Source organism: Rhyacophila brunnea, unplaced genomic scaffold, assembly GCF_057557595.1.
Source record: "Rhyacophila brunnea isolate RB1 unplaced genomic scaffold, BYU_Rbru_1.0 scaffold_1, whole genome shotgun sequence".
Taxonomy (NCBI): Eukaryota; Metazoa; Arthropoda; class Insecta; order Trichoptera; family Rhyacophilidae; genus Rhyacophila; species Rhyacophila brunnea.
In genome coordinates this window covers 14096093-14123409 of record NW_028232751.1, presented here as the reverse complement: position 1 = coordinate 14123409, position 27317 = coordinate 14096093, and the positions used below count along the sequence as shown (strand labels likewise).

General features: G+C 35.3%; 1 protein-coding gene across 2 annotated transcripts in view; it reads left to right on the top strand.

The window, feature by feature from the left end:
* Nucleotides 1–285: 285 nt before the first annotated feature.
* The window catches only part of LOC147079485 (uncharacterized), a 52993-nt gene continuing 25961 nt past the window's right edge, over nt 286–27317 (top strand). For both annotated transcript variants that reach the window (XM_085941482.1, XM_085941485.1), the window contains exon 1: nt 286–621. The gene's annotated coding sequence lies outside the window, so the exon portion shown is untranslated. The remainder of the gene's footprint in view (nt 622–27317) is intronic.

Genomic DNA, 27317 nt, shown 5'->3' with positions numbered 1-27317 from the left:
GACGGTGGTATGCAGGGATCGCTGAAAAAATATACTAGTGTTATTAAAATAAAAACCGATCGAGCAATGCAACGATAGTAATTTTACCTCGTGCTGCTGTCCTAATAAAGTTAAGTATTTTTTTTTATAATGTATTAAAAGTGAGCGATGAGGTTTGCAACCTTACTAAAGTAGTGATCTAATGCTAGGCTTTGCCATGACATCACCGTTTGTGGTGTAGCGAAACTATAGCGTTCATTGTTTTTGACGATTGTCCAATGTTACGTTCGTCGGCCGTTCGGAATCGGTCATCATTCACGCCTAGCGCAGTGCGCACCTCCGCGGCAATTTAGCGAAATGATAAATTAAATTTAACACAATCTCAGTCCGATTGGATTGTTTTTGTGGACGGTCCGCGGGAATGAAATAATAGTAAATTCAATCCAAAATTACGAACACTGCGAACGAGTCAGCTTTGTACAGCTGATTGATATAATATTACATTCGAACGAAGTATATAATAGTTACTAATCGTCGATTATTAATTATTGTGAGTGAGATTTGCGCTACCTACTGACATTCTATAAAGTTTCATCTTTTGGGGACACCTGTGGACGTCATCTCGCAGTAATCTGCATGCAGGTGTGTATGTACCTACATCAAAATAATAAACAATAACATGGGTAATAAAGTTATGTGTACCTACATTACTTAAAATAAGTATTTTAATTAATAAATAACTGTACCTACGTAGGTATTATAAAGAATGTACCTAAACAATACATACAAATAATAAAATAACACATAAATCCTACAATGTAAATTACCTACGGTGATGTAATGATCAATAATAACAATCAAATATTTTTTTATTGGGCACATCTAGTATCAGAAATTTCGTTTAAATTATTAATTTTCTGTGTTTGTTTGTTTACGTCAGTGATTTCCAATCCTTTTTATCGGTGGGATCCTTGAAATAGGTATTTCATAATTTCTAGAAAAAGTCGTACCTACCTGTTTAACTACGTTCTACAGAGATTAAAAATGACACATTTTCATATATCCATATCTTCATTCATCGTCACCAGATGGGGTCGATCCACTGCTGGATGAGGGCCTCCCTCAGACCCTTCCACTCTTATCGGTCCATAATTTTTCGCTGCCACATACATCCACCGATCTCTGTGAGCTCGTCAGTCCACAAAATATTAGGGAGGTCCATGTCGTCGCTTAATGCCTTTTTAATACCATTGTATGTGTGAATTTGTCCAGCGGTTGTCCAGTCGCCGAGTACCATTCCGCTCCATTGCAATTTAATCATTTTGGCGATTAGATCGCATGAGTGAAGTGGAATTAAAGTTTTATTTATATACCTATATATTATTTTAATAATAAGTACTACTGAACTCATAACTATCATTCAAATGTGCAAGGATTCTAAATTCATTAAAAATGCTTGATTGTCTGTTAATAGGTCATGTGAAGATCTTGTTTATTTAAATATGTTAAGTAGGTACACCATTTGAGTAAGTATTGAGAATGCTCGTGGAATTTGATTGGGAATCACTGCTATGGTTATATCTACCTACATTAAGATTAAAAGTGTTTAATATAGGTCCGTAAACTAGTAAAATTATTAATATATTCATTACACACATATTTGAATCTATATAGGAATTGTAAAAAAATATTGGATCAAAGTTCTTCGTTTGGTGTTGTCTTTTATGAAAGGTTGGCAACCAACTTGTGGTACACGTCCCTATCGTGGTCCAGTAGAACTTATCAGATCCACAATACCTTGGACATTGAGCCACTCACAGAAGTTGCGTAGCCAAGAGAATCTCCTTCTACCTACGCTTATGTTGTCCTCTCTATCTCTCCATGCATTATGAGCATAAATGATACCTACTTCAAATTGCGAAAAAAATGACCGAAATGTGCAGCTTTTCCGCTCTTGGTAATGGCTATATCTTCTTCTTCTTATGTCCTACCTACTAAAGTAATCCATCCAAATATTTTAACATTTAGTGACATACAAATAATATGATAACTAGGGAAAAACTTTCATGAGTTATTTACAAATAATGCATGTCCAATTATAAATAAAACAATTCTCACGTAGGTATAATCTTAAAATGTGAGTGATGAAGTCAACAATATTGTGCCACAACCTTTTCACTGCTAGCCAATTTTATACTAGGTAGACATTTGTAAACCAGCTAGTTTTGGAATAAAATAAATCCCTTAAAAATATAAAGGTAAATAATATTTGTGAGATCTTACCAAATCAACATGTTTCTCGAGTGTATCGTGAATATTTTCTAACTAAAATGATAAGTACTGTTTATTCAAAAGTTATGACATTTACAAGAACGCACGGGTTAACACGTTCATAGCCTGACGCGACATACAATACTTTGACGATTTAACTCTGCTCTGGTAGTGACCTGGTTAAAACTCAGTGCTAACACCGCGACTGGCGCGTTTGGAGTAATTGGCCACTAGATATAATTAAACTGTTATTTAAATGTGCTCGAAATGGAAAATTTTATATACCGGAGCGCTTGATAATTTTATACAAATATCAACATACTTATCGAATTTTATAAGTGTTTTATAAAAATAATAATTGTGTTCGATTGATATTAATTATTACTAGTTCTGGCTCAGACGGTCAAATTATTTTTTCCACGAGACGAAGCGATACTTTTGGAGATTTTATGTACCGGAACAACGCTCCGGTTCATTTCGAGAATTGTTGCATAATTTGTTTGCAGGCAGATGTGCGTCGCGCGCGTAATGTTTGTTATGTATGTTCACAAGTTTATAGTGATAAGTGCGTTATGCAGTTGATTGTTTGTTTTAACCGATATGTGAATTTGTTGGTCCATTCATCAGATCGAACAGTTTAAAATAAATTATGACATAAAACCTGTGAGCAAGAATTTATTTTGAACGTGTCGCAATTCAAGTGATGCTTACGATCACTTAAAAATAAAATGTCTTCAAAGATATTTATTATTTAATTTAGATAGTGAGGCATCCGAGAGTGTTATTTTATAAGAAATCATTTTTATTTTTGAAATTATCCGTATGGCGCGCGCGTGGAAAGTGAAAATTTCCCAAACACATTTTTATTAAAACAATTATGTACCCATTTTCATATTCATTCATATAATATGATAACATGGCGAATATTAATGAATGCAAATGGACAACAGATTAAAGTTAAAATGCATTGCAATACATTTATAATAATAGCCATATTATATTACATTTAATTTATTAGTAAGGAATGTTTGAGATTTTACACCATACATTTAAATATTCCACATTATCAATTAATGTGTCCATAACTCACTTAAATGGTTCTTTTGATTATTTTACTACAGGGAATTTTCACAAGTATATAGAATGTACTTACGTATACCCAACATATTTTGAACATCCTAATAATAATGGTTCATTCCATCATTGTACCTACTCGTATTCTATAAAAACTATTGCCAAAAATGTTGAAGAAACAGTTTTTCTGCCGGATAAAGTATTTAGTAGTCTCCCTAAAGTGGCGGGTTTAGTGACTTGGAGGCCAGAGGCCTTGACTGATTTTGATGACACATGACACATGATACATGATAAATTAAATAAAAATACTACCAGTAAACATATCAATGTATCTTTTTGCTAGAATCTCATCCTGTCATTCTGTGAATCAGTGACTCCACTTAATAATATTAGAGTTTTTTTTTTGTCGTTGTTGAGTGGAATTACGTATCTTCTTGAGTGTCCATGTTATTGGCCTATTTGATGTTAGTTGCAGTGATCTTTTGTGCCTTGGGTAATATTTTATATTCGGTTTGTGAGAAATACGCATATTTATCTAATGGTATAATTTAATAATGATTAAATAGTCGGTTTGGACGTCGTCTGCGTGGCCCCCACAAAGGGGGGGCTGACAGGGCTCTAGCCTGGGGGCCCGGGCTCAGGAAGGGCCCGGCGTGGCGTGTCGACCAGATAAGTGATATAAATTAAATACACATCACAAATTCTCCCTAATAGTAAAAAAAGTCGCCTGCGGCGCTATTTTCCTTCAGTATTGTTATAATTCGGAATTATGTGATTGTACGATACAATTTTTATTTATGTATCAATACTCGACAACTCCATAATTCAAATGGATGTATTAAAATATTAAAAATAAAAATCACTAAAAATATACACATTAATTTTACCGCGTACACCATTTGGAAAACGCTACTGTGGAGCAGCACACTAGCTTTATACTTAGCGATAGGTAGGGGGGCCGCCAAAGATCCTAGCCTGGGGGCCCGTTTCAGGATGTGGGGGCCATGATCGTCTGCATCAAAGAAAATAACCTTCTTTTTATGACATACAATGAAACAAATTTTCAACATGTTCTATGTTATAAGTGCCATTTTCAATGCAACAAACAATAAATAAGCTGAATACTCTTCATAGCTTGCGTGAAAATGGTGTGGGGTGCATTTTCTATAAGATATCAAAAACACTTTCTATAAAGTATATTAACATGAAGTTTATAATTGGTTTGCGAAAATTATTTCAGAAATTGAGTCGTTATTTTGGCGGGCTTTACTGAGTACTACCCATCCACTTCTACACGAAAGCTTAAATATTTTGCACACTGCGCACCTGTATAAATCTATCTTAGAAATTGGGAGCATCAGTTGCTTGTTCTCCCAAGGTGCAGAACTAACCTGCCACTGGTAATGCCAATTGGGAGTGCAATAACTCTGTTCAACCAAATCGTTACGGATATTGACATATTCCACTTACGTGAGAATGAGTGAGTGCCCACCACAGTTGTTTTATAAATTCTTAAAATACGGTCTACTTGGCTCATTTGTTGTACTTCCTTGTATCTAATTTGTAATGTTTGTATTTATACTTTCTTAATGACATTCCTAATCCTGACCTATTTTTTTATATATAGGTATTATACTGTTTTAATAATAAGTATATCTTTGTTTTTAAATGTCATGTTGTGAACATCTTAAATTAATAATTTATAATGCTCACTGTAGGTATATGTAAAATAAATAAAATTTGATTTGATAATACGTATGTTTTGCGCAGGGGCGACTTTCTATGACGCAGATAATGCAATCGATTCTTGAGAAAATTTAAAAGGGGGCCTCGAAACAGTTCAAGTCAGTCATACTAAATTATACCAAAATCACAAATTTAGTTATAATAATATAGATATTGCCCAAGCGATAACCAAATCTCTTCAGCTAACAGCGAACGGACCCATAACATAACATAACCACTCAAACATATTATACTGTTATGAAATATTATTATCAATACTAATTAATATGTACCTATATGTTAATGTATTAATAAAGACTGTGCCAAACCATATTATATAGATTAGTTACCTTCAAAGGAGCATCAAAACAAGCCAGTCCAGGCTCGCACCAAGGGAACCTAACGGTGTGGAGTAACAGGCAATCGATCTCGAGTATGGAAGAATATGGGATAAACTTAAACACGTGTCAAGAATACGCTTGTCCTTCGTTCTGACAACTGCTCTCGGCTTATGCACTAACGCTCATTCAATATTGGCGTATTTGAAGGCTGCAATACATACTATCGCACATGTATAATGTGTGATTAATTTTCGTAAGACACTCACATTCAAAGTCATGCGTTAAAATGTTGTGTATTAGGGTATAAAACACGATATAAGAATATATTCCACCGACGCCATCACAAAACAAATTGACGTGCTCACACCTCGACTACCGCTCGCCGATTGGCGACGAGTGCGAAATTTTGTCCAAGCCAGCGTTGCCATCTTTTCAAAGTGGAATTATAGTACAGAGCCTACAAAATTATAGTATTTGGGGAAAAAAATATAGTACGCGTTGTCATGTTGTTGAAAATGTATAGGTTTTTTGTTTTTCAGTAAAAAAAAATAACGGAGAATTTGAGAAACTCCGAGACCCCTTTTTATTTAGATACCTCTTCCGATGAAAAATGATTATCGAAGAATTCAAGAAATTTCATTTTAAACTAAAGTCAAGGGATTTTTTTACGTTTTTGGAGCATTTTTTTTCCAAGTTCTCCAAATCTTATATTGGGAAATTATAGTACTTTGCACCAATTTATCAAACGGAAATATCGAAATTTTAGTACTTTTTACATATTTTTTCCGATATTCAAAATTATAGTATTTTGGGTGTACTTAAGGTAAGGTAAGGTGATAAAGTATACAAATATTTAAAATATTATTTCATTTATAACTACTATTCATCATTATCCGAATTCATAGATCCACTGCACTTGTCACACATGAAAATATCTTCTTCTGTGGACTCGTCTTGGCACACTGATTCCATGACGTAATACTTTTCTTTCTGACATTGAGAGATACTGGGTTTGAAAAATCTCAACCATTCTTCAAATAGTTCAGCACTTTATTAGAATTAGGCAATTTCTTTTTGTTATGCTGAAAAAAATAGCAAATGTATGTAGTATACACATGATAGGTAATTTGGCATTAGTCTTATTTAACTCAATTGTGATGAAATATCATTAAATATGTCGCAATACATATAAAAGTATTTTATACTATCTAGAAATGAAATAAAATCGATAAAATTTTACCTTTGAAAAATTATTATAACGGGCACTTATAATTTTGAAGTTAAAAAGTTAATATTTTCACACTATTAGCTAAGCAATCACAGCAAAACACTAAATGTTACATTCAAAATAGTTTCACAACAAAAAAAACTATGTTTATTTCTTAATCGCACTAGTATACATTGATTTCAGTTGTAAAAGTCATGACATTAGAGTAAATTAAATAAAACAGGTCTCCTCGAAATCAACAAAATACGTATGTTTCAACAAGACAAACGCTTTACTGTTTTGTACCAGCGAAGACGCGTGTGATAATCGTCATCTGTAAATTATTTTAATATTATTAGATATTTTTCCATCTATCAGTGAGTCTTCGAAGCATATATAGCGATAGGTTATTTAGCACTCATTTTTTCAAAAACTACTGCCAAATTACCTTACCTTACCCTATACCTGTTTTATATCGTACATAGCACGCGGACCAAAATTATAGTACACATACTATAGTACGGTTAGCAACACTGGTCCCACCTATTGTTGAAAATTATTTGCCGTTTCACTTATGTATGCTCTTTAATAATAATTAATTTAGATTGAAGTACCTATGTGATTTCTATAGCTTATTGTATTTTATATCGCGTGAGTCTCAAAATGTCAAAGATTGCATCGGGCCTCCACGTCCCTAAGCCCGCCACTGTTTCTGCGCGTATACCTACTATGTGTAATATTATGACTATCATTGAAAGTTGATTTACTAAATAATAATAATATATACGGCACACTGACTAAACCAGTAGCGTCCGAGATGGTAATTATTTACCTACTTACTATTGCTTCATATCTTGTTTAATTTATACTCTCGACGTCTGATGAGTGACGATAACAGAAAGTGTCAACAATAAATTATTCTGGTTCATAAACTTGTAAGTACCTGTACAAAATAATCACAATAACTCCCCTTAGCAGCATCTTCTATATAATTTGTTATCTTATCAATTATAATATAATTAGCATTGCTTCAAATTGAAATCATGCATATAAGTGTTCTTTAAACATACACGATTTACGCAAATGTCTTCGTAGTTAGTTTTGTAAGCATTCAGGCGCGCACACAGAAATATTTTTTGGGAGGGGTTCATTTGGAAAAAAATATCTATAATATTTTTAAATGATTTTTAAGGGATGTGGTTAAAATATAGTAGGTCTTCCACATTCACCCCGCCTACTACTCATAGTATCTCGTCGTTTCAACCAAAGAATGATGCATTTATCCAAACACATTCCCCATACCCAGACACTTTTATTATTTATATTAGACCATGTCCGATCCTAATAAGATCATATGGGTTTCCACAGAGTGATTTTCTATGAGCATTTTTTTTACGTGAAATGAATGTTAGCCACTTGCTCAACCTATTAGGTCCATACTCTGACTCTAAACACACATGAAAAACAATACCTATGTGTATTTGCCAGACCCAGGATATTACAAGCCGCTCGGCCATTACTTTTAGCCTAACGATAAACAAGCTGTCGCATCCAAAAGTGGTTACTAAACGCGCGAGGGTTAATTGTCATAATAATTATTTGGATCGTAAGTGTCCGTTTGTATCATCCCCACTGTCTTGTCTCTTAGACATGCTACATCATAATATTGAATAAAACATTGTATGTCCTACTGACTGTGGGTGTGCTACGGGTCTTCCAGTGGCCACAGGCCTTGCGTATCGTACAAACAATGATGAGAGGAGCGAGACTAAGCCCGTTCCGGCAAAAGAGGTCATGGTCCTCAGTCCTAACGTCTCGACGAAGAATAAGAAGAAGTAATATATTTACGTAAATAATTTGTATCTTTTCTTTTTCTGAGGGAGTCGGGATCCGAATCCCCCACCCTACTTTGCGTGCGCGCCTGTAAGCATTCGCTTGAGAGTTCAGTGTTCAGTGTTAATATAAAATATTGATTTATTGACAATTATTATTCTTGTAAGTACATTACAAGAATAATAATTGATTTTATCTATTAAATATTGAGTTGTTAATTATTCAAATTATGAATATATAGGTATCTACATTTTATTAATATATTAAAATTAAATTAAGTAATAATTACTAATTATTATTATATTATACTCTTGAATGCGTCAATATTGGGTCTAGAACGATTCGGCCCCGGGACAACTCGGCGCCATGCAATCGAATGAAATTCGAAAATAAAAATAGACGTTCGTGAATTATAGGAATTTAAAAAATATATCATCATCATCAGCCTGAATCTATCCACTGCTGGATGAAGGCCTCTTCAAGCTGCTTCCACTTCTCTCGGTCCTGTGCGTTGCGTTGCCACGTACTTTTGCAGAACTTTAAGAACTTTATTAATTTATAAACTTTAAGAACTAAAAAAAAATATAAGTATCTAATATTATTATTTATATGTATATTTAAATTATTGTATGTATTGTCATTTAATACTAGGTGAGAATATATGCACACGTAAATAATTAATTGTGCATAAGTATTATGTTTAAGTTCCAATGAGATGAGAAAAATATTATTTGGAAAATTTTGGCGCACGTACGTAAAAAGGTTCGGCCAACCCTGTCTTATGCCCTGATCCAGACCGAGACATATTCGAATTACACAATAATATTTAGTTTGTAAACTTCTTCCGTTACGCAAATGTACGTGCAGCTATAAGTTTTGAAACTCAACGCACCTGAAGACATTGTTGTCAAATTGAACACCATTTGGACAGTCCACATCGTAAGAATTTCTTCGCTGTCAACATTTTCCTGCACACATCGACACACTTGTTGGATTTTACATTTGCATACGTTTTTTTATTCACGGCGGAACACAAATATAAAATTGTATAAAATACATTACAATCATATCTATAAGTACAACTTTTCAACAGTTTTATATTGTGTTTATTTTTTTACGTCTGGATTAGGTTTTAACTTTACTAACCTACAGTGTTTTTTTTAAGATTCTGAACTTACCTGTCCAGTCCATTGAATAATACATAGGTACCATACCTGTTCCATTGAGTGACCTCTGCCGTGTAGGTGAGACGGTAATATTTTGTTTTCGTTCTATCCTCGTTGCTTGGTAAATCTTTTTAAGGTGTTTTCCATGGCATGCCAGATTAATTGACTCATGAACGAGGTCACCAGCTGTACACATCATCATTATTTGCTACATTACCTACACCAAATGAATCAAAGTTTAAAACGGCTAACCAATAAAATGTTGCCAGCGTTGCAGCCTTCGAATATAATTTTAGACAAGTCTATCGTGTTCAAAACTTGCCGTTGGGATACTTTTTAGATACAATGAATGTACGTAGGTATACAATGTATTTTAAATATTACAGCGAATATCACGTCATACAGAAATGTTTTCGCAAGACTGATATAAATTGTGCTTTTTCTTAAACTATGATATCTTTGTAATCGATTAATTGGCTGGCGGACCTGTTAATTACACATTAATTACCACATTTAAATAACGTGCTAGTTTGATCTAATGGGAAATGCAGTTGCGTTGAACGCACGGAATGAGTTTTAATTCAAAATCTTTCAAAGGAACATGCGCCGATATTTTTGCCAGATTTAATTATTATACAGTCGAACTTGGTTATTACGAGGAAGATGGGACCGACTGAATTTTGTCGTTATAAGCGGTACTCGTTATATCAGATAAGAGGTATTTAATGAGCGGTCACATAACAAAAAAAGTCGAAAATAAAAAATCTGAAAACCATCGTAAAAATCCCCGAAACAAGCATGGCCTTCATAAACTACAAAAGAAGTTGTTTATTGTAATGAACGCTGGTAGGTACCTACGGACTTCACAAACCTTGGATTTTTCAACCATATGCGTGGATACTTTTTCATTATTGTCGGCAAAACAACAATTAGGTAGGTACTTAGACACTTAACTAGTGTCACAAACGTAATTCGTTCCCGGCGGCATCCTGTACGATCAGATTTTATTGCATAGGCTCGAAATGTTTTTAAACGCTAGGCCCACCAAACATCCTGGCCTGGGGCTCGCTTCAGGATATGGGGGTTAGGTGATTAATACATGTGGTTAAATGTAGCTATTCGTATGTATGCCCCTTTTAATCATTCTGGTGCCTCCTGCAGATATCCATAATCCTTTGCCTTCCAGCGCCTAGTGTCAGATTTAGGAATCACTGCTGTACTACTTGCGGTCCATTTTATTATAATGGACATTCAATAATTAACTACAGCTCTTGGCGATGTTTATAATGTATTTTCGATATAACCAAATCTGTTATTGTTTATTTCATTAAATGTGACATCATAAAAACGAAATAAAAATAGTATTTAATAGGAAATAAATAAAAAATAGCCTTCAAAATCAATGAGCCAATATTATGATAAAAAACAAGAATGAAATATCATTTCTTTTTGATTCAATTAATACATTAGCTCGTAATGGCAGAATTCACGAACCGGAACGCTCGATAATTTACTGAAAATATTAACAAATTTTATGTATCATCATCAGCCGGGGTCGATCCACTGCAGAATGAAGGTCTCCCCATAGCTCCCTCCACTCTTCTTCGGTCGCTAGCTCTTTGCTGCCATGTACACTCACTGAACTTTATGAGTTCGTCTAGCTCTAGCCAGTGGCTTTTAGGGCGTCTCTGTATGACAGCATTTGTTTATCGGTTATCCAGCCGATTGCCATTTTGTCATCTTAGCGCCCTCTATCACATAGCGTACCCACTCTTGTACCTATATTATATACAAATGAGCGTGTCTGATTGTTTTGTTATTAACTTATACGGTTAAATGAAATAATAGTTTTTAAACTTGTGGCACGCAAACGCCGGCAGCGCCGCAGGCGAAAAGCAAGACGTATGTCACGTTATGAATATTATTTTTGAGTCCACACTGCAGGTCAGACAGTCTGGCCCGAAAGATTCTAATATGATCTGGAAAGCAGTAGCGAAGGGTGGAGGTAGGCTGTTAAGATCCGCCATAAAAAGTGCATATTAAACTTTGTTAGTCATACGTATTTGTTTTTATTGAACTAAGGCTACAATTTACAGATAGTATTGGTTAGTTTAAAAAAAATTAAACCCTGACTTAACCAAACCATAATAGTATTGGTGTATTTTATGCGATACGACAAAATTTTGCACACTTTTTCATTCATACTTCTTTGTTTTCGTTGGATTAAGAATACATCTTACACAAATTGTTGGTTCATTTTATTAAATTATTCATTAACCCTGTCTCAACCAAACTCTAATAGATACAAAATATCATTTTATCTATAAAATATTCCAAGTTATGTATGATTTAATTACACAATTTGTGACAATTTTAGATAATTTATAGATAGACGAGTATTTTTTGACTAGTATCCATTATGGCTTTGTTTTCGCAGGGTTTAATTGAATTCCAACTTTAAACTAACCAATACTATCTGTAAATTATTGTACTTAGTGTTATTTCAATGAAAACAAAAACGTGTGACAGACAAAGAATGTACACCATTTATGGCGGATCTTAACATTCTACCTCCAGTAATATGGCGTCGCTGTAATTCCATTTTTGTCCGTGTATTACTGTACATAACGTTCTCACTTTTTACAATTTATTACTTACAGATGTGTAAAAAATGTGATCAAAATAGAAATTTTTTTTTGCCGGAAGAACTAAAAAATCTGTCTATGCTATGCACTTAATTTTTTTTTTGTGATTTTACCGAGGCTTTGACTGCGACTCGCTGTGATATCGCCTCTTCTCTTCTAGAAGGGGATCCGTCGATCAGGTCCTCACTCCTATTCTGTTAAATAACTTTACAATTTTGCCTAGCTCTTCCGTCTTACCCACCGCCAGGACACCCTACAATTCTTCGACATTCTCATAGATATCCGCAATTCGCAGCTGTACTCTGTGAAGTTCATATTTAGGGCATTGTAGTGCTATAATATGTACAATGTCCCCTAAAACATGACATTCATCGCAGAGTTGCGATTCGCTTCTTCCCATGAGGACATCGAATCTTTTGCCCATTGTGTGCCCTGTTCTTAGCCTCAGTATTAACTTAAGCTCATTCCTCGTCAAACGAGACTCTACAAGCCAGGGCACCTCTCGTGGTGATGGTAGAATAGACTTACTCCATTTCCCTTTTTTAATGATGCCCTATGGTGAAAATCTATCCACATACTTTGGCCCATTTTCTTTATAGCCTCATTCCAGTCCAGGTTTTCTGGTAAGTATACACTTAATTCTACGTGCAACCCGTCGCTAAAAGATAATTCCTCTTCACTCAATGTGGCCTAGCGGAATCAAAAATTCTTTGAGGTGAAAGCACTTGTTTGACGTTGAAACTGTTGAAAGGCACACCACCCATAATTACAAATTAATATTGTTTTCGTTTTTAGTACCTATGCATAAAAACGTTCGCCACCCCTGGGATAGCCGTATTGCAATTAGTTTATATTATTATATAGCATGAGTTTGTAATGAACGGTTATTCAGTGATGTAATCTTCTACGACAGCGGCTCCCAACCCAGGGTACACGCTTGGTGGCTAGGGGGTACGCGAAATATGATTCAATATTGGTGAACGTACGTACTTAAGCATAAAATCGTTTTTCTTATTATTTGCTCAAATAATTAAAAAAAAACAACAAGCACAAAGATCTCACTAAATATTTGTAACAGTTTTTACCTAACCTAACCTAATTTAATTTTAATAATATTTTGAGTTTGCACCACAGAAAAGATTTCTGAGTTCCCTGGTTTGCACTTTATTTATTATCTACAGTCGATCTCGGTTTTACGAGGAAGATGGGACCGACTGAATTTGCTCGTTCTAGGCGGTACACGTTATATCAGAGAATAGGTACTTATTTTTAAATGAGCGGTCACATAACAAAAAAGAAGTCTAAAATAAAAAATCTGAAAAACATCGTAAAAATTCCCGAAACAAGCATGGCCTTCATAACTACAAAAGAAGTTGTTTATTGTAATGAAACCATGGATTTTTCAACCATATGCGTGGATACTTTCTCATTATTTTTCGGCAAAAACAACAATTCGGTAGGTACTTGAACATTTAACTACTGTTTATTGCTTAGGCTCGAAATGTTTTTAAACGATCGACACATTAACAGCATTTTAAATCCGATAAGTTGCTCGTCATAACAGTGAATAAATGTATGGAGAAAATCATAAATAAAAACGTCAACGAATGTTTCCTCATTACATCCGAGATCTCGCTATGTCCGAGATCGTAATAACCGAGTTCGACTGTAATTTGTTTTTTATTGAACTATTTGTAATATCAGTAGAGTTGCAAGATAGTGGAAAATAGAGTAAACAGTGCATCATGATTAGGGAATCCAATCCCGGGCCAAAATTTTGATCCCGGGATTTCGGGATTACAATTTGACAATCCCGGGACTGGTCCCGGGATTGGCATTTTTCCCATTGTTAATATAACCTCACGAGAAGCACCGGCGATGCCGGCGCGACCCGTGAGGTCTCGCAGACTTACAATTTTTATATTTACAAATAACATTGATAAAATCGGTCAAAAATAAATCTAGTAAGTATAATTTATATTATTTAAGACATTTATTGTTAATATTGTATATGTTCAATCTTGGAAATACATACGTTTAATGGAGTGAATAATATTGTAATAAAAATAATAATGTGAACTTAATATGAGATTGCTGTTTCTGATAGTAAAGACTTAATGAATGGGTTCGCGAGATTTAAAATAGTAAAGCAAATCGTGGTGTACTTATGGCCTATCCGCTTGATAAATCTAATTAGTCAGCCGAATATGAAACTGCCGTAAAACGTATGAGATCATGGTGGAATTACTTGTTTATAGTGCGAAGCATTGTTTTCTACAATCTTTCTCATTTTTACTAATTTATGTGAAAATATAAAATGAATCGGCAACTTACACATGCGTCAAACTTCATTCAAACTGAGTTTATTTCTAATGTAGTTATTTGTTATTAAAAGTATTTTTTCTGTTATATTTTAGTTTTTATTTTATTTTCCATTAAAATTGATAAACAAATCAATTCCGAAAGTTTCGGGATTATGTTTATCAATCCCGGGATTCATAGGTATCTAAAATAGCTCGGGATCCCGGGATTGCAATCTCTAATCATGATTTTGCCTCCACAATAAAATGAATAACCCTTTTTTACAATCCTTCACCAAGCAGGAGCGTATTGCGTATGCCCTGCCCGCACGGTATTTGCTACACACCAATGATATTTTATTCACGGTTCCAACAAATTTGAAATAACAGCAACAATATAAAATACAAACATCTTTGTAATATAGGGGGTACAATTTAACAAAATACAAATTCCCAAGTGATTCGCAAATCAAAACGGTTGGGAGTCTACCAGATGACAAAGCACCGATATCATTCTTCCTTTTCAATTTATTTAGAAGTATAGTTTTATGTCCATGTCTTAAAAGCACGTCATACAATTTATTTATGTTTTACTTCTCGCATACAGACAGTAAAATATTATACAAAACTCATCAAGTAGATAATTAAATGATTAGAATCCTAAAGTAATGTTTTTCAGCCACCTATTAGTAATATCGTAAGTATCATCTTCTTATTTTATTTCTCGTAAGTTACCTGACAAGTGTGCTCTTTTTCTCTGATCTCCACAGCTTACCTCTATCCAAAAGTCACCCTTCGCCACTGATTTCAGATATGTTTAATAATGTTACTTTGAATCATTCGTAACCAATCCTTAATATGCATATTAAATATGTCGAAAAGCAAACTTTTTCAAAATCTACCCAATTCCAAAACTTGTTACTAAATGCCGTCGGGTAAATTACCTTGTAATAATATTTCGCAACTATTATAAGAAAAACAACTTGGGACAATAATAGTGTCTATAGATATTCCTCGATTCCTTCAAAGGAAGATGACGACGAGAACTTCACTCTCGAGGAGGTCGAAAGAACAATGAGGCTGTTCAATCCAGCTAAAGCTCCGGGACACAACTTCACGGCGGATATCTGTCTCAATTCATTCTTAACAGTTCCTAGCATAGTTGTCGCTCTTTATAATGCTTGTTTGCGAATTGGTCATTTTCCAAAAATCTGGAAGGTAACTAGATTGGTGGTCATTCCCAAACCGGGAAAGGACGACTACGCTAACGTCTCGTCATATCGGCCCATCGGATTGCTGCCCGTGTTCGGCAAAGTACTCGAAAAATTATTTATTAATCGAGTTTCCTGGAAACTTCAGACTAAACACCTGCTCAGCGAATACCAGTACGGTTTCACCCCTCAAAAGAGTACTGAAGACGCGCTTCATGCAGCAATTGCTAGAATCAGGAGGGCTAACCGCCTGATAATTTACCGAGTGCAGTTACTACAAAAGAACTTTCATGCTAACTCTTTTCCACTCTTACATCTTTTACACCCATCTCTTTCAAACTCATAAAACAAAATCTTACATAGATTTACAAACTAATCCTATTACTAAATTAATTACAATTTTAATGCTATATATCTTAATATTACACTTAAAGCTATTAGTTTTATATCCAAGTACATATTGTTATTAGTATTCTAAATCTAACATATTCTTTTTTTATCCAGATAGCCAAGTGATACATCATAAGTCTTTCATGTTCTAGTAATTGACTATGTGGCCAAGCTGCACGTTTAGGCCTACAAAACTTTATTCCGGCTCCCCATTGAAAACGGGAAGTCCAGGAGAATGTCAATATGTTTTACCGCTCACCATAACTATTAAAATAAAATTATGTGCACAAAATTCAAATGTAACGCAGAATGTTACCAGCCGAGTGGTCGAACGCTCTCTTCCGATCACCGAAGTTAAGCAACATCAGGCGCGGATAATACTTGGATGGGTGACCTCTTTTTTTCACACAAAAAAAATAACGCACTCGAGTGGATTCGAACCACCGATTTTTCGGTTATCAGCCGAACGCACTACCTTTGCGCTACGAGATGGGACTGCAATAGTGACGATTTTATTGTATATTATAATAACTGTGAATTTCACAACTGGGAATAAGTTGTGAAATTATTAAAGTATTTTTCAAATGCAGTAATAATTACATTATTTTTTCTTTGGTAGATTTTTAGTTTGATGAGTAATTTTAGTGTGTAAAATTTGGTGATTTCATGAATGTGTTTCTTATGCCAACACAGAACCTAGCTGAAAAATACGAAGCTAGCAACTTGAGATTTTTTTTTTGATAATTTGCAACGTCAACTGTATTAATTAATAAATATGTATCTAAAAACATTAAAAAGATTTTTTTTTAAGTCAAAGATAAACTAAAAAGTGTGAATTTGTTACATATTTACGTTACTATTACATTATTTGTATCGTCATATTTATTATTAAAATTTAGTTTATTAATAATTATCTCAATCTAACGAACCGGAACGCAATTTTAAATGAATCCACGAGCCGGAACGGAGTTTTTTGGAATTCCACGAACCTTAGCGCCGCTCTGGCACGTTCTGGTCCATACCGAGCCCTGGGTAAGTACCAGTGGCGCACCCAGGATTTAATATTGGGGGGGGGGGCAAGGAGGAGAATGTAAATTAGTCCCATAGGCTCTTTTTCTTCTTCACAGCCTAATTTCTCGTTGTCTATTGCACTCGGTGTACCTACACCATGGTCCCCACATCCTGAAACGGGCCCTCGGGCTAGGATATTTGGTGGGCCCCCTACCTACCGCTAAGATTAAAGGCAGTGTGAAACACTACATTAACGTTTTTCAAATTGTGTTTTAGTTCAAATTAAGGGTACTTATACAGTGAATTATTGGCGATTTTCAATACATCCACTTTAATAATGGAGCTGTCGAGTATCGAAACATAATAATCAACGACTTTTTTACTATTAAAGCTATTATGATGTGTGTTTATCTCACTTATCTGGTCAACCCGACACGCCGGGCCCCCCACAGGCCGGACCCCAGGCTAGAGCCCTGTCAGCCCTCCCCAGCCATGATCTACAACACTCCGGAATTCGGGTGGATACTGAGAATTTTTTGACAGTTCCATTAGGGATTGGGTTTCTAAAAAAACCTGACATTAGTGTTTTGAAATTTTTGTGCTAGAAATTAAAATATAAGAAATTGTTCTAAAAAGGGTGCTGGAGAATTACAAATCATTTTTTGCCAGTGTTTTTATTTGTCTAAGCCCAAAGGTTTATTGGCTTTCAATTTCAATGGTTAATATCATTCTGATAATTTTCATGTTTGGGGGGTGTCAGGGACCCTTGCCCCCCCCTGGGTGCGCCACTGTAACCACTTCACTTCAGTGTGAAAAAGTAAACATTCGTACTTAGCTTCCATAGAAATGCAAAGTTTTTTTTTAAATGCCTGTTTTTGAAGGTCTGGATTTGATGAAATTTACCATATTGGTCTAGTACAGGTTTTAGCACTGCGGTAATGTTTTCGAAACTATAAATTCCCTGTGTAAATAAAACAGTGCGTATATATAATGTTAGGGTTTCTTGTCTTTGCGAGGGTAACAAATCCTTTAAATGAGCCTAACATTGACGGAGCACCATCCATACAAATTCCTCCATGATATTTTAGATTTTTCTAAATATGAAGAAATATAATCAAAAACATCTTGTCATGTCGTACGCTCGGTGAGTTCTTTGCAGCATAGATATTGATCCACTATTTTGTTTTCATTTATGAAACGAAAACCTGTGAGGCCAACGGTAGACGTGTGCGATCGATTCGGCAACATCGAAATCACATTAGATCTTTCATCGGCTTTCATAATTTCACAAAGGACATTTTCGGTTTTCGCTATTTCGCGGATTTTTCTGCTTTTATCATTATTTTCGCGGTGCACTTGCAACAAGCCAGCAGTGCACCGGTTAAGAACCACTGGTCTAGAGCCACAATATTTATGCTGAATTCCACCTAAAAAAATGTTTTTTTTAAAATTTACACCACCACCGACTGTGGTGGGCATGCCTCCCACATTATGAATGTTTGGCGGGCCCCCTTACCTATCACCAGGGTTAAGGGGGATGTGATGTTCTACAGTAGTGTTCCCAAATGATATTCCGTGGATTTATCTATATTGTTAAATAATTCCCTTGAATTCTTGATTTGTCGAACCTCATATCATATTATCGATCGTTATCATACTATGAACCACTGGTCGTGACCCCCTCTTGTGGTAGCCAAGTAACATTCGACCCTTCGATATTGGATAAATAACCATTTTTATTTTTCTAGAAACACTAAAAATAATTGTAATATAAAATGATACACGTGAATTATTATCATGTAGTTACGTATATCATATTTTCATCATACCGTGGGTATTCTGCGAAAAAGCACTAAGTCAAAATTTTGCTGTTTTGACTTAATGATGAGGTAATCTTATTAAGAGTACGCTCTATAGTCTACAAAAACACACACAGTCATATCTATAAAACTGGCGAAGATAATTTATGTTATAAGTCAAAAAGACATAGGTACATCTATTCAGAGAAAAAGCACTAAATGGACTTAGTGCATTTGCTTCTCTCATTCTCAGGCTATATTCACAAAATTCTGCGTGCGAAACTGCACTAAGTCATACTCAAAGCAATATCGCAGAAAGGAATTTGCCTTTTATATATATAAAAAAAGTTAAGACCGTCCAAACTTTCAAACTCGATTATCTCAAAACTAGTATTTTTGACTTAATGCTTATTCGCAGAATACCCACGATTACTTCATATTTTTTATGTTAATTTTGATGAAGTACATGCGATTTTTTTTTATAATATAACAAATTTCTGGTGTGTGTTTATCTCACAATTAGACGATCCGCCACGCCGGGCCCTCTTAAGCCCGGGCCCCCAGGCTGTAGCCCTGTCGGCCCATGGTGGTGGATGTAGTCGTACTTTTCGCCGAATTTTTATCGTCGATTTTGGGTTTTTTAATAGTGAAGTTCCAAAATATTAATTGAAAATGGAAAAAAAAGTATTATGCATTTCACTTATAGGTACACAAACCTACCCAACAAAACACAGCATAATTTCTCGTTTATCGGACTTTTGTCTATTGCACTCGGTGTACACCACTCCGGAATTAGGGTGGACACCCAGAATTTTTTGACATTTCCATTAGAGATTGAGTTTCTAAAAAAACCCGACATAAGTGTTTCGAAATTTTTGTGTTAGAAATTAAAATCTAAAAAAATTTTCTAGAGGGTTCTGGAGAATTTCAAATCATTTTTTGCCGTGTTTTTATTTGTCTAATCTATTGGCTTTCAATTTCAATGTTTTTGGGAGGGGCCAAGGCCCCTTGCCCCCCCCCCCCTGGGTGCGCCACTGGTAAGTACCACTGATACTTATCGACTTTTATATTTGCATGTAAATTTGTGAATAAGCAATACATACTAGATGTCGTAATGTCCTGTTTGTATCATCCGAAATGATATAATTATTGTTTTAATTTTCATTTAAACAAATGAAGGTATGTTCATGGATGGTTAGTGTTGCCAACCGTATGTACTATAATATAATACTTGGTGTTGTGACCGTAAAATACTATAATTTTAATGTACCCAAAAAGAAAACGTAACCGCGCGTTTCTATGGTTTTTTGAAATACTAAAATATTATTGTACTTTTTGCAGCTTTCCAACTGGCGTGCCGCGGCACACTTTTGTTTGGTTTGCGAAGTGTGCTGAAAGAGATCGTTGCTCACAGTAAAATTAAAATCAAAAGAATTAAGTCTTAACTTATCTTCGTTGTATTTGACATGCACCAATTTGAAATCTGTTAAAAATGACTATTTTTCAACGTCGAGTCGGCATAATTAAATTAAAACTAAAAAAAACAAAAATTAAAAATTAAAACCTTTGCAAATAATTAGTAGGAATAGAGTGGCAACATTTGACCATGCTTGACAAAAAGTTTTGTTATCATTTTAATAAAACCGATAGGTATCTATCTACCTACCACGACGTTCGATTAAATTGGAAATCTTTTTGAAAAGGAAATAAAGATTTTCTATTGTTTTTCACCACATACTTAATAATATCTTAGATAGATAGATATAGTTGTCGATGTTCGTTATCAGGATATCAAAAAGGGTATCTTCTTCTTCATCATCATCATAAGTAGCCTAACAACCCGGGGTGGGTCCTGGCCTCCTTCAAGAACTTCCTCTCTCTCCCCCTATTTTGGGACAGTGTCCTCCGGGTGCTTGCGCCGACCGTTCAAGCATATCTGTTGACACCGTCCAACCGCCGGAGTCTAGGTCTTCCAGTCGATCTCCGACGTCCGGTCTGGTATCAAGGATTCCCTTCGGCGTTTGAGCACTGTTTATTCTTGCTACATGTCCCGCCAAGTTTGACGAATACGGAAATACATGCGTTTTGGAAGAGGTTGTAGGGTTCCAGGTTATGTCGAATACGTCATTCTTCTCCTTCAACTGTGGGTCCATAATATATCCTACGTAGCCCCTTCCTATCGAATAAATCGAGCGCAACACTCCTGACACGTATCGGATCAGCGTCAGCGCTCGAAATGATTACTTTTACGAACCGGAGTGCTCGATAAGTAACGAAAATATTATTAACATAGTTATCCTATTTTATGTGGATTTTATAAAAAATAGTGTGTTAGATTTTTGTTATATGGCATATCTAGGTCAGACGATCAATACAATATTTTATTCCAAGAGACGGAGCGATAATTTTGGAGATTGTATGAATCGGAACGGCGCTCCGGTCCATTTCGAGCCCCAGCGTATTGTACACCTGAATTTTCGAACGAGTGGAGATGATGCGAGACTTTAGTTGATTTCGTAGACCAAAGCAGCAGTCGTTCGCTGCTATGACTCTCCGTTTTATTTCCTCACTTATGAGTCTTATGACATTCTAAACGTTGACAATCCCTGATAGTCACATAAAATTGCTGTGCAAGGTGCCAATTATTTCAGAGTACCTACCCAACTCAGTCATCATTAGCAATTTACATTAACATTATAATTCATTGTAGTGTTATCGTATGTAGGTTAAATTAGGTCCGTATGTAGTTGTAATAACCTACTTCCTAATATACTATTATAAATTATATATATAATTCATTACCTACTTTAACTGTGTAGTTTTATAGACATATTATTATTAGTCGGTTAAAGCATGTCAACTTACCGGACATTTTCAATAACCGGATAGTCAATTAAACATCCGATTTAACGAAACTCGTCCACAAATAAACAAATAAAGGGTTATCAAATTAGTACTAAAGATTTTTAAAACATCATAGTAGCCATCTTTTTATGGTTACCACCAAAATTGACATTTATGTTTAGTATTGTTTGTTAAATCATCGTGGAAGATACACAGTTGTACAGCGTTTACTTATAAATTTATTAGGTACAAAAATAATGAATCTCTTCGAGCTAAGTGCTCACGTGTTGGGCATTACGTGAAATTTGTGGTCAAAATAATCGACCAACAGAGCTTACTATTTGTAATTAATTGGAAAATACGAGGAAAATAGTAGATAATTTTGTGTTAAGAATCCAATGCGTCAAAAACGTAAACTTACTGCTGATAATATCAATGTTGTGAATCAAAGTCTGGATAAAAATCAATAATATAATCATAAAGCATTTGAAGGCGTACAGAACGACCATTTGGAGCATCGAAATTTTGCTGATTGGGCTTTTAGAGCAACTTGAAACAGACTGGGTAAATGGCTTCGTAGATAAGCACAATAATTGTCGCATGTAATGAAAACCCACATGCTTTTCACAAGACACACATTTACATCCACAAAAATTAAGAGTTTGGTGTGGTTTATGGAGGTGTAATTGGATCGTATTTTTCGAAAACGAAAATGGCAATGCAGTTACTGTCAATGGAGAACGCTACAGCAACATGAATATTGATTTTTTCCGGCACGAATCAGACGATTTTTATAATATGTGGTTCCAACAAGACGGTGCAACATGCCATACAGCTCGTGACACAATTAATGTATAAAGACGAGATAAAGGATGAAAATAGAATGATATAATTTTTGACAATATATTTCGTATAAAATAGATTTTATTCGCATACAGCGATGACAAAATTTTCTTACACAGTATCCAGTAGATATATAAATGTGCATCAGAAGTTTTCTTAAAACCTTGATTGTATTTGTCGGTTGAAGGTTGATATATACTTACCTATACCTACCTATATACAACTTAAGATTCGCAGTTGATACCACACTAATCGCTGCTGATGAAAGAGAACTCACAGAGCTGCTACACCGGGTAGAGGAAGAGAGTCGCAAATACGGCCTCCTTATTAATAGGAATAAGACCAAATTAATGGTTGTTGATCGGGCCAACCAACACCAACACCAAATACACTCCAAAACCTCGAAACAGTCGACGAGTTTGTATATCTTGGATCGACCATCAATGGAAAGGGCGGATGCGAAGCGGAAATAAGAAGGCGCACACAGATTGCAAAAAATGCGATGACACGCCTTACCACTATATGGAAGGATCGGGGAATTTCGATTGCCACAAAAATGATGCTTGTGCAAACATTAGTGTTCTCGATATTTCTATACGGAGTCGAGTCGTGGACCCCGAAGGCAAGAGAACGGAAGGCAATTGATGCCTTTGAGATGTGGTGTTGGCACCGAATGCTTCGAATTTCTTGGACGGAGCACAGGATGAACCAGTCAATCATCCAGAGACTGAAGATAAAGGAACGGCTCTCGACGATATGTCTGAGAAGAATTCTGCAGTTTTTTGGACATATTGTCAGGCGCGGACCGGGCAACCTGGAGAGACTGGTAGTTTTGGGTAGCCTCCAGGGAAGGCGAAGCAGAGGAAGAGCGTCTGCGCGATGGGGCGACCAAGTGAAAGAGCTGACTGGGGGGGGGGGGGGGGGGCACCATCCATTCGGCCCTGAAAGAAGCGGAAGATCGAGAAGGATGGAAAGTCTTGATCGCTCAAAGGATGGCGAAATTTAAATGTGGCCACGATCCTCAGCCATGAGTGCACGACCAAGAAGAGAAAGATATACTTACCAAAAAACGAACTCACTTAAATATTTTCGGAAAATTGTTTGCGTTCCGGTTCGTAAAACTGTGCATTTCGAGTACTTCCGGGTTAGTGAAAATAAACATTGAAATGTGCATGACTGGAATAGATTGTATTATGTACGACGAATCAAACGATTACTAGTGTTATTTATTTCTAGACGATATCTGGAGGAATGTCGGAAAATGTATATTTTGAAATCGTATTGATTTCCATTAACAATCTACATTTACAGCTTTGTCCGGTGTCGCATACTCGGAATGCTGATTGTATCGTAATTTATAAATAACTAGCAATTTCAGTTATTGCTATAACACCAGTCAGGGCCGCCGCCGCGCTCTTTTGTGATATAACTATGTGCGGCGCACACAGGTGGCCATACCAAAGGGGCGGCCGAATGCACATTAATTCAACATAAGTTCTTATCTAGACGTATGAATAGTATGAGTATATACGACGTCAGTCTAAATATAAATAAATGTACAATTATTGAGTACTTATGTGTCATTAATAATTGATAATTTACGATGATTAACTGCTGCGTTTGTGCGTGAGAATAAATATAATAGTCACGAATAAAAAAATATTGAAAAAACTTACTTTTTGCTATAACTAATTACAAAAGCTTTGTCGTGGATTTTTATGAAATGATTTAGAAACAATTAAATACATTGATCGGCTATTTTTTGCAAAATGTACTTTTTTTTTAAATTTAGCCATCACGGGATCTTGATTCTGATTAATCTGCTCCTTTCTATTAACATAAAGTCTAATATATTACGAGTACAATATATTGTCACTGTTCTGGCAGAAGACACTAATTCGAAAAAATTACATATATTGAGTTAGTTATACCAAAATGTTCCTTATTTCAAACTTTACCGTCTGGAAACCTTCTTAATAAATAAACAGTCTTTATTTTAAAGTCTTCCTTTTTACGACTACTTAATAAACTCCCATGATAGATTATTTCAAACATTTTAACAACTTCAAAGTCAAATTACTCAAAACTAGTATTCACCAGTTAGTGTGTTCTGCCAGAACAGAGACGATATTTTATAAAATGATTTGTGTAAGTAAGTCAGTGTAGTAAGAATATGTTTGCATTTTTTTTGCACTGTCGTTCGTCCTTTGTGTCAGCCAGGTAGAGGTTTACCATATTTTTTTTTACAAAACGTATGAGGGGTACTTCCAACCACAAAACGTTGAGAATCACTGCATGTCTTACATACTTTTGAAAAGTGTGTACCGTACCTAAGTGGATATAAGTTAGTGCTGTACTGACGATCTTATCGGGAACAGTAAACATTTAAAGAAATAGGTCGTGATCATCAAATTAGTCAGTTAGTGCCTTCAACTCACAATGTTTACTTAAACATTATGAATAGTACGCATACAATGTCAGTGCTGGATTTGAAAATTCATAAGAGGTGAAGCCCATGAGATCATTTGAGCAATGCTTTTTAGTCGTTCGCTAATAATAACAATAACACTAGTCATTAGGTAAAGTATTTAGAATACTTCAGGAACATCCTCACTAATAATTAAAAATAATATATAATATATACTTACCTATATTATATCTATATTAGTTCTGAGCGGGACATGAACCCACATCCATTGAATTCCTTCAAACGTGCTTTTGCTTTTAGGTATGTTTCTGATGTGTACGAAATTATATAACAACATTCAATAACGACCAGTGACGTCCCTAGAGAAAATGCCGCCCCATTTTTATAATAATTATGGCATAAGCGTTGGACTATCACGCCGTGGGTCCCAGGTTCGAATCCTGGGTCTGGCAAGTACACATATTATTGTTTTTCAATTTGTGTGAGTCAGGGTATGGACCTAATAGGTTGAGCAAGTGGCTGACATCCATTTCTCGTAAAAAACAAAATCTGTTCCACAAACCACAAACCTCTACTCTGTGGAGGCCCATATGATCATATTAGGATCGGACATGGTCGGAATTTTTTTTTTTATTACTTGTGCTCGTGTCGTTTCTGGTTACCAAGGACGTCGAAGGACAACAGAAGTAAACTAGACTCGTGAACCCGACAAAAAAAATAAAGTCCTGTTAAACCTTTTGTGCTATTTGATACATTTTTTTCGAACCAGTGAGCTGAATTTTTGAAAGGAAAGATATTTTCGTTATTAAGTATTCAGTTTATGTAGTTATTTCTTTATATACCAAATGATTCTCCTCGGTTTGCCGCTTTTCAAGTAAATGCCACCCCCAAGCAACGCTCAATCTGCCTACCCCCACGGGACGTCACTGATAACGACTGCTATATTCTTAAATTTTGTGACCTAATAAAAAACAAAGTTCAATTTGGTATTTCAGATATTACAGATTGTGATCGAGATTTCTCGTTTCTAAAATTCTAAAGAAATAGAGTGAATTTTGTTTCTCGAAAAATAATTTAAAAGAAAATTCGAGCGATAAAATAATTTCGCAGTTAAACTGCCGAGCTAAAATATCCAGAAATCAATAAACCATTCTCGAGAATCAAATATTTTTGAATTACAGAATTCTTGTTACCATTTTCGCTCCAATCGCGTGCATACGTATACTCCTGAGTCTAGGGCCGTCATATCCAACGAAAAAGTATAGATACTTGGTAAAGGTATCGTATGGAAAGACATATTATCGATGCCGAAATATCGATTTATCAGTCAAAAAGAATCGATACTTGCACGTATTGATATGGAATGATGCTCATCCGCGAGGGGAATCGGTAGGTATCAGTGGCGAGGAGTGGAGGTAGGCTGTTAAGATTCGACATAAATAATGTACATTAAATTTTGTCAGTTATACTTATTTGTTCTCGTTGAACTAAGAATTAAATTTCCAGATGGTGCTGGTTAGTTTTTAAAATTCAATTACATCCTGCCTATACCAAGCCTTAATAATTTTGGTATGCTATGGGCGATCTAACAAAAATATTACCCACTTTTTCAGTCATACCGACAAAAGGATGTGAAAATAAATGTAGGTAACACAGAAGTGTTATGTTATAGTGTCAAACAAGCAAGTGTGGCCATGTGTAAGTTTTTTTTACTGTTGTAATCTGCAGTAGCGAAGCGTGGTCTTATGGAATGTTGTTTTGATTGCCACCTTTTTTGAAAATTATACATCTAATTTGATCACAATTATTGGCATGCAGTTGTGACTTGTGTTTCAAACAAATGATGGGTACACATGCATAAAAATGGAAAAAGTTGAAAAAAACCATTGTTTGAGGGCTTATCTGCACTAGGCTGCATAATATGGGTCACACAGTGAAGTTGTATTAACAGTTTTTTTATACAGTGAGTGATTGTTAGCCATTCGCCCAATAAATAGAGTTATAAATCTGAATCAAATACACAACGAAATAACGTGAAATTTTTTCCAGATGCTGGAATAAGCAAGGAATTTACAACCCCACGGCTATTGAAACTCAATATATAAGACATATTGGCATATGTAGTCAATCGTGCTTTTCTTTCCACCACCCGCTACATCTACATACCCGTTACGCAGACGTATACCGTGGTGTAACGAAAGTGAGTCATGCTGAGAGTGTCCCAGGAGCATCTTTTCAAGACCTCGGTTG